At 43.5% G+C, this 14,320-nt stretch overlaps 1 pseudogene across 1 annotated transcript; it reads right to left on the bottom strand.

The window, feature by feature from the left end:
* Positions 1–4,208: 4,208 nt before the first annotated feature.
* Positions 4,209–6,785, bottom strand: LOC148687705 (neurexin-3 pseudogene; annotated as a pseudogene). Its single transcript, XR_015950686.1, has one exon. The product of XR_015950686.1 is annotated as a neurexin-3 pseudogene (transcript).
* Between the last annotated feature and the right edge of the window lie 7,535 nt (positions 6,786–14,320).

Here is a 14,320-nt window from a genome sequence, read left to right as displayed (position 1 = left end):
AAGAGCAAAGAAAGGTGCTCACTTAATCCTCAAAATGAAAGAGCACAAACCTGGTTTAGGAGGGGAAAGATGTCTCATCTGATTCATAAAGGCATTAATAACAGTACAAAGTAGAATAATGGCATAAAGGTATGGAAGAATGCACTTGGGGGGGGGGGGCAATCACGAATGTTTCTAAAATAGACTAAGGAACTGTTTGAAATTATGTTGCCAAGAAGAAAGTAGAGGAGAGGCAGAATATAGGAATTTGCGCAATTGCCAAAAAGTAACTGAGGGAATTTTAACTACTCAGTTTCTGTAAGTAGGCATTCCAGGACCGCAATTCTGATCATGTACATATCCACCCCACCCCACCCCACCCCACCCCTGGGCAAAACTTCCCTGCCATGCCAATGGCAATGGCTTCAACAGCTCCTTTGATAGATGAGGCCCGTCTGACCTCCCCATCCTCAAGATCATGTAAGTTGAACTGCAACAGGTGTAGTCAATTGAGCACCATCAAGGTGTTAATGGACTCCAACGCCTATCAGCCACAACCAAAGAACAAAGGTCGTTGACATGGTTCTACTGTAGCAAATGTTAATCAATTCTCATCAGGACTTTTTTTTATAAAAAAAAAGTCACTGCACAAAGTGCTTTTATTGTTCTGGTATGCAGTTGTCTTAAACAGGTCTACACTGGGGCTGTTGATAATAATTTAGTTATACTTTGCTCTTCTGTGTTTGTACTCCACGTGCCTACAGCAAGATGCACATAAATAAAGCAGGAAACACAACAGGTTGTATTAGGATCTTTTTAAAAATCAAATCACATGGTAAGCAGAGCCGGTTCAAATGCTCCATAGAACATCTCCATTTGCTATTCCTTAAAAACAATATTAAAACCTCTACTCCCTTCATCTCAGCATATTTCTTTTCCTGTTCATAGCCCAATCTGATGTCTCAGGCAGTTCCCAAACATGAAGCACTTCTAAGAATGGAGTGAATATGTCTGCAATGAAGGATTGTGGGAGGACAGTGTGATTCCACTCTAGCCCAATGTTGCTGTCACTGGACAGCAGCAGAACTGTAAAAACCCTACTGGTTTCCTCCAGCGGGGTTATCACTCATGAGCAAAGGGATGGCCAACACCAAAAGGCAAGAGCGGAAAGGGAGACGGTGGACTTAGAAGAAAGATCATCGGTAATATCACAGGACGCATAGTCACCTTTTCCCTGGACAGTTTTCTGTTGGAACAGAGGTGAAGTGTAGGTCTTCTCTTGGATGCTTTAGGGATTGCTCATCCTCAGTCTCTTCTATGAGATACTTACAATGCTATAAATTGTGAGGTTCCCACTGCTCACCAGAATCCCTGATGAAACATCATTTTTAAACTACCTTCCCAGGAGTTTAGAAACTGCATTTTCTGCCAGCCAAGACACTGAGATCCACAGCGTAAGTGGGAAGCAAGATGAATGCCATGAATCTGGAGAATGCATTTCCTTCTCTGCATCACACCTCCGGTTTCTCAGCCTAGGGTGAGTTTCCCAACACAAAGAATCACAAGGATGAGATGCATACCAACCCTTTGAGTCATCTTCACCTGTGACATAAGCAAGGCGATCTCTTGCCCACACAGCAAGCATGCCATGGTACAGTTCATCTGAAGTCCACAATCATTTACTAGTATGATGGATGCTAGTGCCTAACATTGCTCATATAACAAGAGAAATCTGTCCAGAGTTCAATATAGAGTATGCTCTGAACTTTGCAAACAGACTAGGATGGTAAAGCACCCTCCAAATCTATCACACATGTAAGACCCAGCAAAGTAACAGTTCTGAGGAGCATGCTGGTTCTACTGGCCATGTAGTCTCTTCCTTCTCAATGTGGGATTTCCCCCCTCATCTTCTTCCATTGCCACACACTATGCACCTAAGACAAAGTGCATGCTATTTTGTTTTAAGAGAGGGTGCTATATCCTCATAAATTATTAGCCATAAATTAGAACAACTTTCAGGACCAGACGGAAAGGCTGCAGATCTCCTTCCTCTCCGATATTTACTATTATTATTAATGACAACAAACTGTGCTTATGCTGCACTGTGCAGCCTGGAAGCACTTTGCAGCCATTAATTAGTTTGTCTTGTTTCTCTGGTGACCATCTGGATCACCATCAAATTAAGACATGATTAGAAAACAGCCTCAAAATGTGAAAAATAAATTTGCTCTAGGAAGAATGAATGGAAGTATAAAAGGGGTTTAATTGGAGCTGGTTCATACAACTGTTCTATGGCCTTCCTCCACCCAACATCCGTGATAATGTTTTACCACCCCAGGTGGAAAATTATTGGACTGATGCAGTCAGAGCTCCCCATTTCTCATTTGCAGCCATCTGCTAATCTGGGAGCTGGGACCATTTAGACAATAATTTCACCATCTCATTTTAAAAAACAACAAGGAAGTGGTTGTTTGAATCGTCCCTAAGTGATGCACACAAAAAACCAGCACCATGGATCAAAATAATTGATATTGCTCTGAAGGGCCTATGTCACCCTGCTTCCATTTACTGTACAGTCCTGGGTTACTAGGAACATTCTTAAGTGCTATTTTCCACAGGAGAATTAAGTCCAAGTTGTTCAAATCACAACCAGAAGGGGAAGACATTGGTCTGCCCTCAACCTCTAACAACAGGGCAAGAAGAAGACAAATGCAGTGGCTGTTTACCAGTGGTGAATTCTTAACAACAAGCAATTTATATTCACTCATCAAGGAAGATGCAAGTGGAGGCAAATATTATGGTCATGTTCATTTGTTTTTTGATTACAAAATGTATGCAAATTAAGAGCAGCCATCAGGCTCCTGGAAAAATGCCAAAGTGGTTATTAGTGTCGTGAAACTGAGGGGAGGTGGCAACAGGGCACTGCATGCCTACAAGAGAGAAGCAAGCAGCTGCCATCCAAACCCATCTGGAACAGGAAGCCGCGGCCAAGCCAAAGGGTCAGGTGGAAGGTAAGCCCTACAGTAACCTGTATTTTTAAAGGGGGGAGGGTTCTGAGAAATCTGTTCACTCTGCAGTTAAAAGAGTGATAATTACAGAGTGGAAAGCTTCTCTGTCATTCAGGAGGCAGCATCCCCAGGAAATCTTGCTCTGTAATCAAGGAAAGAGGTGCAATCAGGCCCCTATTCAGGCTGCGTTTAGAAACAGCCCCTGTGGGAGGCAAGAGGCTTTTGAGAGGTTCCTTTGTGAAGCTGGCAGCAATGCTGCCTCCATGGTTCTGCTACCACCAGAGGAGTTCGACACAAGCGCTTAACAGAATTTCCATTCAGCTCCACCTGCAAAACCCAAATAATGTCTCAGGGCCAGATGCGCGGCTTGGGAAGTGCATCTCCTTAAAACCGTGCAAACTAGAAACCCCTCTTCTGTGAACTGAACTGGCAGGAGATACAAGACCCCCATGCCTGCTGTAGTTACGGTTTATGTGACAGGCATGCACCCATCCAAATTAAAATCACACCATGGAAGGCACTGGGGTTGAATGAGGTGATCTTTGGGGACGGTCCAATTCTGACAGGGATACAGGGGGTCAAACCAGACAGCACAAACACACATGATACATATGTATGGGAATGTATGCGTAAATATAAAGTGAAGATAAACCTGTGTTTGCAAACACACACCATCATACACATATGTTCAAATCCAATTTCCCTGTTAATTTCCACATTCTATCCAGTTCCATTATAGCCAGTTCCAGAACTATATTGGAAGATAGTGGAATACAGTGAACATTCAGCACTTATTTCCATATTATTTGAAAACGAAATATTTCTGGAAGCAAAAAAATGGAAATGAGACCAAACTTGCACTATCTTCCACTATATAGCTCCTGTAGTGGCTTTTATGTCACATTCAACAGATCACTACCATGCAAAGTTATGACCCAAAGTCATTGTTGTTTTTCAAAACTGACTGCACCGGTCTCCAAATGGTCTCTGACTGAACCGGTCACCTGTACATGTGATGCACTTTGCAAAATTTCTCCAAGTATTTATTTAGGAGATTTTGCTATGCACTGAGGTTTACTAACTGGAACTGCTGTTCACATTAATGAATCTGGGATACTGTAAATGGAACTCCACTATCAGCAGGGTCCTGCTAAGTATTTATTTATATGTCTTTTCCCCCCATCCACAGAATAATGAGCTTGTTGTGGTTTTGCCATCTGCAGACACAGGTATCAATCAATAGCCAAGTAATGGCCTGAACTCTGTCGAGAGAACTCATTATTTTAAAAGGTACACATTGCATTTAGCTATTAAAACAGGAGCTATTGATCGGGGCTCATCAGCTCCCAGCAAAAGCCAGTGACCATCTGCAATGGGAGGCAGAAATCCACAGGTTGGCAAATGGTGTAAAAACTGGTTAACGGTCCAAAGCGAGGGTTGGACTAATGCTGATGCCACCCTGTTGAAAAGTAAAGCCATTAATAATCATGATGATGATGATAATAATAATAATAATAATAGGGGAATCAGAAATATGACAGTCCAGCACACCAGAATCAAATAAATTATTTGTTCCAGCACAGAAATGAGCAGGCAAACTATTAGAAAACAGTCAAAGTCATCTGGATCCGAGTCTTCATCCAGCTAAAGGAAATGGGGATTATTTCACCCAATAGCAACTTACTGGCACGACTCAAGGAGAAATTCATCACTTGGCTTTCATTTCCTCTTGGTCCCTGAATAGCTTTTATGGCATGTGTTTTCATTTGTCTCTGGGTGAGGAAAGTGTTGAACCCCTTCTTTTGCTTTCCTTCTTGCACAGCCTCCGGCAACGTCAAAGTGAGGACACAGCCACAGCTCATGACAAAGTAAGTGTAAGGCTGAGCCTTCATCAGAAATCATGAAGAGGGAAGAAGTCAGAGGTGGGTGGAGAGAAAGAGAACCAACCGTTTCCCAAAACTAATCAAACAACTCAAATACCAAAAACAAACAGAGGCAAAAGGGCACACTCAATTAAATCATTTCCTTGATGCTTGTTTCATACTTTGTCAGGTTTCCTATGTTTTTGAGCTTGTTGCAGAACTCCTCGTGCTGAATGTTATGGCACGTGTAGTGGTGGTGAGTGCTTCCTTCCTCTGAGCGATTTGAATAGGACAAAAAACAGTGTTGCAGAATTGGTGTGCGCTAAAAGTCCTTCCCCATCTCAAAACACTGAGCCTCTATACTGCATTTGAAGTAACAAAGTCAATGATATTTTGGCATTTTATCCATTTCTTCCACCAGAACTGTTCCTTCACCTTCAGCCTGGTCCAATCAATCAGCACAAGAACACCTAAATGCCATTCAAAATACTGCGGATAGGAGAATTTCAACAAAGCACTTGAGCTTTGCCATCTCTGTCCCAATGCCCATATACTTACTTTTTCCATTCTCCCCTGGCCACATAAAGGAGATCTGTGCTGCAACTATTATGGCATATCTCATATGGAAGAGGTATAGGGGACTTTCTTTTTCCATTAACTAACCCTTTGTCCATATTTGTTTTTTGTTTTTAAGGCAGGTGGTAGTTGCAGGCCCTGATGGGGTGGGTAAGAGTAATGAATTCTACAATTCTGCCAAAAGCACAGAACACAGGAGAATCCTTAATAACCAAGCTATGAATGTGCAGCAATAAAATGAATGCAGACTCAAGTTATAATGCTGGCAGTTCCTATACTATTTTGATTTCCGGTTTAATATGGCTGGCTAACAATGCGAGTCCCATATGTCATTCTGAAGAGCACTAGTTCTTTGGCAATCCTAAAACAGACAGTAATAAATGAGGCCAATGATCACTGGATCATATGGTTACAGCAAAAACCCAGGGGAAGAATGAATGATCTCTTACCTTCAGAACAGAGTTTCCCAATGTATCCAGTGGCTGAGCAATCGCACTGTGGCTCACCATCCAGGAGGAAGCAAGTTCCACCATTCTCGCAAGGGTTCTCTGTACATAGCCCTTCCATGTCCAGGCGGACCCCCTGGTGGCCCAAGAGTTGGGGTTCTGAATTGCCGTATTTCAGGTCCAAGATAAATCCTTTAAATGGTGGCTCACTCAGGACACTGTCGAGGGTCAAGGCAGCAGGACGGATGTCTGACGGGACACCTCCCACAAAGAGGTCGCTGACAATGTTCATGTACTGGCGCTGAGGGCGCACTTCGCCAGGTTTGGCTTCCCCGTCCAGCACAAGAACAGTCCGGAGGTGGTTGCGGCTAACCATCAAGAAGTGCAGGTTGCTGTCATTGACCTGCTTATCCGTGACAACTGTGGCCTCAGCACAGTCCACGCTGAACCGGAGCTGAATGCGCCCATCCACCAGGGACAAACAGAGGAAGTCACAGACACCACCATCATCAAAGTAGAGAAGCAGCCCAGTTGAGACGTTGGTCTTCAGCTGGAAGCTGAGGTCACTCCTTGTGCTTGCATCCCAGCGGAGGTAACGGGCCCACTGGCTGGGGAGCCCCATGAACTCTAGTCCAAGACAGAGGCTGAGCAAGGAGCCCAGCAACAAGCTCAGCTTCAGGGTGAAAGAGGCAGAGCGGAGGGTAAAGCCCATTTTTGAAAGAAGCTTTCTTTTTTTCCTCCCTTACGAGAAAAACAAAATTAAAGCCACTCACACCAGAGAGGATGGCTCTGGTAATAGGCACTACAGCCGTTTAACTCCACAAGAGAGGAAACACTTGACTGGAGAGGCAAGTTCTCCTCGCCCAGGAAAGATCTCAGCTATCCCTTAGGATCCAGAGGCCTTTATCCTAGAAGGAGAGGGAATGGTGTGAGGGATTCAGAAGGTGGGTGGGTTTTGTTTTCAAAGGTTGAGATTTCCTGCTGTGGCCTTGCGTTGCTGACCCCAGCTGTCTTCAGTGAAGGGTGGAGGGAGAGTCAATGGCCTGTCTCCAAACTGTGGTTTCTTAGAAGCAATGAGGATGGCAGCAAAGCATGGCAGATAGTGAACTCATCAAGCATGTGACGCCTTGGACAGAAAAACCAAAGTCAATCTTCATTGTGTACCCAAGATGATCCAGCCCCTAATTCTTCACTTCTTGGCAATCAGGCAGGCCCTAGAGAGACAATGGAAGAAAAGAGTAAAAGGGTTAATTCCACTCATCTTGCCTGTAACGGGCCAAAACAAACCTATTTACAGTGGTACCTCAGTTTACAAACTTAATCCAGTCCAGAAGTCCATTCTTAAACTGAAACCGTTCTTAAACTGAGGCACACTTCCCCGAATGAGGCCTCCCACCACCGGTGCCCTTCCACCGTTCGGATTCTGTTCTTAGACAGAGGTAAAGTTCTCAAACCGGGACACTATTTCCGGTTTTGCAGAGTTCGTAAACCAAATTGTTCTGTTCTTAAACTGAGGTGCCACTGTATTCACATTCAGCCACTAATATAATAAAACTAATATATAGCCCACACTTCAACTAAAAATACTCAGAGCAGCATGCAACACAATAAAACCATATATTATAAATAAAAAGTACAGCTATAACTAACCATGTTTCAAAAAAAAGCAGAAAAAGGGGGAAAATACAACAATTAACACTTTTATAAAAAAAAATCCAACAGCAGGCGGGATAAAAGATGTCACACATTGGCCCAGTTTGCAAGCAATGCTGAGCAGATACAGCAAATATCACAGCTGCTTTCTCTCCCCCCCCCCCCTGGTCCTGCTGCTGTGATGCCAGTGAGAGCTAAGACATGGCTTGACTTAGCATTACATCTGAGCTCAGACTCACAGTTTGTATCACACAGACAAATCATGAGTGGTAAGCCAAGAGCAAACTTTGGCTACAGCTCAACTGGAGCAGGGCAAATCACAAGCAAGGTTCAGATATAATGCTAAGTCAAGCCATGGCTTAGCTCTGGGTAACATAACAGCAGCAGGACCAGGGTAGGAGCCATTTTGGCTGCAAGTGCCCACAAACTCACTAATTCACACCTAGCCATGGTCCGGTTTAAGTGATGTGTCCAAACCAGGCCATTAAAAAAAAACTGGCAGAAATAAAACTAGCACAGAAAAGGCCTTTTGTCTAATGCTGACTTGCTGGATCTTCCAAGCAAGGGCTGTGCCATTGATCTTAATTATTGGCCAGTCCTATATCAGAGCAAGTGGTCCATAATCACGAAGTCATTTAGTGATTAGGGCTGGGCAACATCTGGTTTTCAATATCATGGTATATCACCAACTGAATATCACTATATCTCGATACATCACAATATATATCTGCGGTGGCAGAGAGCCCTGCTGGGCCTTCCCACGAAGGCAGAGGGTCTCTCCATACCTCCCTACAGCAGCAGGGGGTCCCGCTGTACCTCCCCACGGTGGTGGAATATGCACCAACACTTCTCAGCGATGGCAGAGGGTCCGGGCGTACCTCCCTGCAGAAGCAGAGGGCGGGCCGCACTTCCCCACAGCAGCAGAGGGCCTTGCCACACCTCCCCATGGCAGCAGAGGGTCCTGCCATGCCTCCCTGCAGCAGCAGAGGGCCTTGCCATGCCTCCCTGTGGTGGCAGAGGGTCCCATCGTACCTCTCCACAGTAGTGGAGGGTGTGCTGTGCCTTGAAGAGGCTCCCTGCAGCGGTGGAGGGCCTTAAAATGTAAGGAAGTAGTACATTTAATAAAAAATATTCAATAAACTTCCATATAATATATTTAATATATTTTCAACTAATTTAAGAGTAGTTTAAGTGATTTACTAGTCAAGTTGCATCTGCTTCCCCACTCAGAGGTCTAGGTGGAATCTATGCATGCATAAGCCCCACTGAGTTCAACTAAACTAACTTCTACTTTCCTGGGAGTAAGCCTAATTCAACTCAGTAGGGCTTGCTTGTGAGTAGACACGCATTTACTTGCACTGTTTACTGAAAAACACCCTCCCCATATCATCATTCTCACATAGTATCCAACCTCCCATTTCAGCATAAGGCAGCCAGGTAAATCTTCTCCCTTCTATTCCACCACACACACACAGAAGACCCCCCCCCCAAAAAAATCCCTCATCCCACCAATCTCTCCCTTTTTGCTTGGGAGGCCAAGCAAACAAAAAGATTGCTTCCTTTAAATAATATTTTTTTTAAAAAAAAACCCTCCCTTTTAATATGGAGAAAATCTATTTAGGGGGAACCAACAACATAAACACCACCAGAAATTAAAATAAAAACAAATGGTTTGTTTTGGACCAGTCAAAAGTCTGGTTGCACATTTGGGGCTAAATGAAATTTCTAGACTGTTTTCACACAGAGCACATTACAGTAACCCTAATACCAGAAGCCAAGTCTACCTTGCCTAGGAAAGACATAAATGAGCTTCATGTGATGTTCCCAGCCATGTAACAACCATGTTCATCAGATCACTTCTATGAACTTCCAGGGCCTGATGAAAAGTGATGAGCTATCCAATAATCTCTGAAAGGTTACAGAAAATCGGGTACTACTAGGCATGCTACATGTGCCTTGCAGACCTCCACTGTAGGATATCCAAACTGCTCCTAGAAGCTCCATAAAACATCCTCCCTGTAAATCCCATCAAATATACAACATCTATGCCAGCTTCAATCTTTAATTTGATAGACTCCAGAGCAAAACTACAGCACACTGCAGAGACAGCAGTTCAGTCACTGAAAGTGTTTTTTTATACTTTCTTGCTTTAAATTCCCTTTGGAGAGGGCACAGGATTAATCCAAAATTTTCAGTGATTTACTACTACTTAAGATGCTAGTGTTTCACAGACACTATTGGCTGAAAAAAACCTATATTGAAAACACCTGGACACTGTGTTGCATGCACAATACAAAGTCTTCCTTAAGGACTATTAGACTGTTCAACTCTCATCAACCTAGACTGTAGTGGATCTACACTTAGCATAATTCTATTTCTGGTTCCTTCCCATCAAATACAGCACCTCATTTTTTAACAAAAACAAAAGCACTGCAAAATGGCATCAAGGTTCCATGCAGTGGGGGCATCATGTTTTGAGTTATCTCATTTGTTGTTCCCTGCATGAATCTGCCCTGGCGCATAGGTTGCATGTAAGGCACAGTGGAGCAGTGAGCCCAAAGCTTGTGTTCCTCCCACACTGTACATAGAATTAATACTGTTTGGGACCTGCCCTACAAATGTAAGTAGTCCCAGGTTTCCATTAATAAGTGTGGTTAACATCAGAGGGAATATGCACACTGTGGGGAGGGCATGTGAACCAGAGGCTCACCCTTGAGGAGTACGACCTTCACATTAGGGCTGGGTGTATGAACAAACCCTTAGACATTAAATAGCAGTGTCTCCTCCCTTCCACCCCGACGAGATATCCTCCAGATGTTGTAAACTACAATTCCCTTCATCCCTGATCATTGGCCATGCTGCCAATGGCCTATGGCATTTAGACTCCAACCATACCTGGTGGACACTAGGTTGGGGGATCCTGTCATAGCTGTTAGTACTGCATTTTGTGCTCCCTAGCCAAACTCAGTCTATTGTAGACAAGGGTGTCTGTGTGCATCTACTGCTAAGTCTTGTGCCAGTGTGATGCTATTCAGAGGTAGATGGGTCAAACCCTGTTGAAACCAATTGGTGGAGTAGGAGAGCAGGGGGGAAGTTCACATCTGGCAACCAAAGTGCCCCTTTGGTTTCAGATGGTATATGGGCAGACGAGTCTAAAAAAACCCAGGACATAAATTTTCACAGCCCTCTAGCAGCTATGGTGGCTGATTTACCAGAAGTAATGTATACTTGATTCTGAGAAACCAAGCCTCCTGATGTATATTTTGCTCTAGGAGGCTTAGTCTGGTCAAGTATACACTTTCAGAGATGTTAACTTCTCGTCCTAGTAGCCCAGTGTTGTCTACTCTGACTGACAGCAGTTCTCCAAGGTCTAAGGAATGAGATATCAGGAATCAAATTCAGGATCAAGTCAGAGCTACAACCCCTCCCATTCTAAGACAAGTGCAGCAGAGCTAGGGTCTATGCGGTGGGGCCTGAGCTAGGCTACAATTTGGATGATCTAAGATAGAACAAGTACAATATCTGGCAGGTTTGAGGAGGAGCAGAAAATAGGATCTGTAATTTACCAGCTTTTCAGATCCTAATACTGGATTATCATACAGAACAATCTTACACTGGCTGGTTCCTGGCATGAAATGAGGAACAGATGACACTAGCTGTTCACTGTATAGACATCACACTAAAAACAGCTGGGGTAGACACTCTTATCCTAACGTTTCCAAGAGCTCAGTGGCGGTTTACAGCATTTTGTCTGCCATTCTCAGAAGGCTAGGCCAGAGTTGATGCTAAGCTCTTTCACTATCCCTAGAACACAACTGCTATAGTGGGATCGCTGTGAGACATAGAGATATATTATTGTGGACGGTAAACTAGGTCCAAAATGGAAGATGTAAAGCTCACACACTGCACCTTAACCAACACTTAAAACAAGCCAAATGAAAACAAAAATTAAAATCAGTGTGACAATAGAACCAGAAAGCAAAAAACTATGTGAACATTCACTGCCCAGCGTAAGATACTTCCTGCGGCAGTCTGCCTGCAGCTTGTTAGCTAAACTGCTATAAACGCAAATGCAATCAAATCAAAACCAGGGGGAAGATAATTCCTTTTAATTGCTAACAGCTTGGTTCTGACGGATGGAAGCGGCGAAAAACTGGAGGCACTAAGAAACCTTTATTCCCTCTTGGGCCTTGCAAAGTTACAGTGGAACATCCTCTGTTTACCATTCTCCTCCTGGCTCCCCAGTGGTCATACTAAAAACAGCTTGTGATTTGCACAGAAGAAGATAACCAGGAAAGGCGAGAGAAAGCCCAGGCCTGGAATTATTGATGAGATGGGAATAGAAATATAATAAATTGTACATTCGCCAGAAATATGCTCCTGCAATTTAAAGGCTCTTAGAACTTGCAGTGATGACATAACTCAATTGCTGTTGAACTAGCTTTTTTTTTTAAAAAAAGTCTCTCTTCTCAAAGAAAGCCACAGGTTGAGTTTCTCTGGGGGTGATGAGGGCAATAAGAAGATGGCATGCCTGAAAGCACTCTCATCTTCAGCCCAAAATAAAATGGAAATATGTAGCACAAATTAAAGATCTTGCAACAGACTGCCCAGAGAAATCGTAAGGAAACAAAACCCTTGCCCCAAAGGGGGTTGTTACATTGCCCACCCCTCAGCAGTAAATAATTGGCTTAAAAGTTGAGCCGTGTAACCTCCTGTGTTAAGAGTGGGTTGGTGGCCATTTTGCTTCTTAGCCAATGAAGCTTTGTGGATCAAGCTTGAAGGTTTCCCACAGGCATCTGGGTGGGAACTGCATGCTGGACTACATGAGCTATTGACCTGATCCAGCAGGCTCTTATGATGTTCTTATTTAGGTGGATGCACAAGGTGACATCTTACATTTGCAGAAGGGCTCTTGGCAATTGCTACATACCCCACAAGTGCCGGGACATCCTATTTTTCCACATGAGAGCACAGCCCCGACTCACCCACCCACCCACCCACCCAAAAGAACATCTTTGGGGTGCCTTGATCTCACACGAGTCATGTGACTCATGCAGGAGCATGGCCAGCAAGATGCGCAGCCCGGTTTGGGGAGTCAGCATAATGGAGGGTATGTTGCTAGCATTTGGATCTCTTTGGCAAGATGAGTCTGGGAGAAGGGGGTGACCTCTAATCTATTAAAGTGACTGGGATAACCAAAGGCAATGGATCCATAGCCTTAGAAAGTTATGGTTCGTGTATATTCAGTGGAAGAAATGAACTCATCCCCCTACTATTTCCTAGTATCCCAGGATCATAAGTGGGTGAAGATGACTGGTGCTGCAAATTATCTGAGGAATTCTCTGCTAGCAGGTGATACAAAGAGCCGGTTTTCTGTCAAAAAGCTGTGCCTTTCTCTATGTAGCCTAAGGTGATTGCCATGACTCACTGCTACAATATCTGATAGCAATGGATAGAACAGATGGATTCTCGTCTCCCTGTCAAACTCTAGAATCAATGAATTGTTAAACTGTGCTCTTTTGCACAATCTTAGTTAGTTTGCACCTGAAGGCCCCTAAAGAACTGAAGCTCCCGGGCAGAGATGCCATTATCTTGGAAGAGATTCATCTAAAGTTGCAAAATTCACAAGCAGGCAGCAGGTTATGATGCAAAGGAAGATAAGAATGTGCAGCAGAAAGGTCACAGTGCACCTGTATAGAACAACAAAATCAAGATTATTTCTGAGGGCAGGGGCAAATCGTCCACTGGCTCTCCAAAAATCAGTATTATTCAACATTTTAAATGATTCAGCTAGACTTTAAATGAAGAACTTGACCATTTGGTATCTTTGAAAATAATTTTTCAAAAGTATAGCTATTCACATAATGGGAGCACTCGTGGGGGGGGGGTGACTCTTATGATTGTGTCTAGATCCAAAGGAATTCAGCAAATACATTAAAAGGGAAAGTTAACTCAATCTGTTGGAGCTGAACATGAGGCAGGGAAATAATTTGTTGACACAGCTCATACCAATAACAAACTTAGTTGGTCTCTAAGGTGCTACTGGAAGGAATTTTTTTATTTTGTTTCCACCTGATAGACAGAAATCACTTGTATGCACTTTTAATATCATTATTTTTATTTTAAAAAAACAACCTTGCGAGCTGCCTTTGGGGTTCAGCTCAGCATTTGTCTCTTTTATGAGAAAGTATAGGGACATAGAAGCTGCCTTATTCTGGTGGAGCACCACTGGTATACCTCTCTCAGGACTGCCTGGAAACTTTCAGGTAGGGGGCTTCCCCAGCCCTACCTGCAGGTGCCAGGTATTGGAAGCCAGGACCACCAGCACATAAAGTGGATGCTCTACCACTGATCCCCAGCCTTTACCCACACTGAATAGTTGAAGGCATGGAAAATACAAATGTATTGCTGATACATTCATTTAGGTAAAAAATAGATAAAATGCACATTAAAAGATGGAGGAAAATATCCAGCACTAGAATGGGCTACAGCTGCAAGTGCAAAGCTGACTTAAGCAGAAAGGCAAGTTTAAAGTTCAAGAAACTAGGTATTTAGTTGAAAGGGTAACTGTTGTTATTTCCTCTTTCTGGTTATACTTTGGTTTCATTCTGCTGTTTTGATTTTATAAGATATTATGCTTGATTTAGTTACAGGTAGGTAGCCGTGTTGGTCTGAGTCGAAGCAAAATAAAAAAATTCCTTCAGTAGCACCTTAAAGACCAACTAAGTTTTTATTTTGGTATGAGCTTTCGTGTGCATGCACACTTCTTTCGTGCATGCACACGAAAGCTCATACC

The sequence above is a fragment of the Zootoca vivipara genome, chromosome 1 (assembly GCF_965207765.1).
Source record: "Zootoca vivipara chromosome 1, rZooViv2.hap1.1, whole genome shotgun sequence".
In the NCBI taxonomy this organism is placed as follows: Eukaryota; Metazoa; Chordata; class Lepidosauria; order Squamata; family Lacertidae; genus Zootoca; species Zootoca vivipara.
This window is presented reverse-complemented; position numbering and strand designations above follow the sequence as displayed.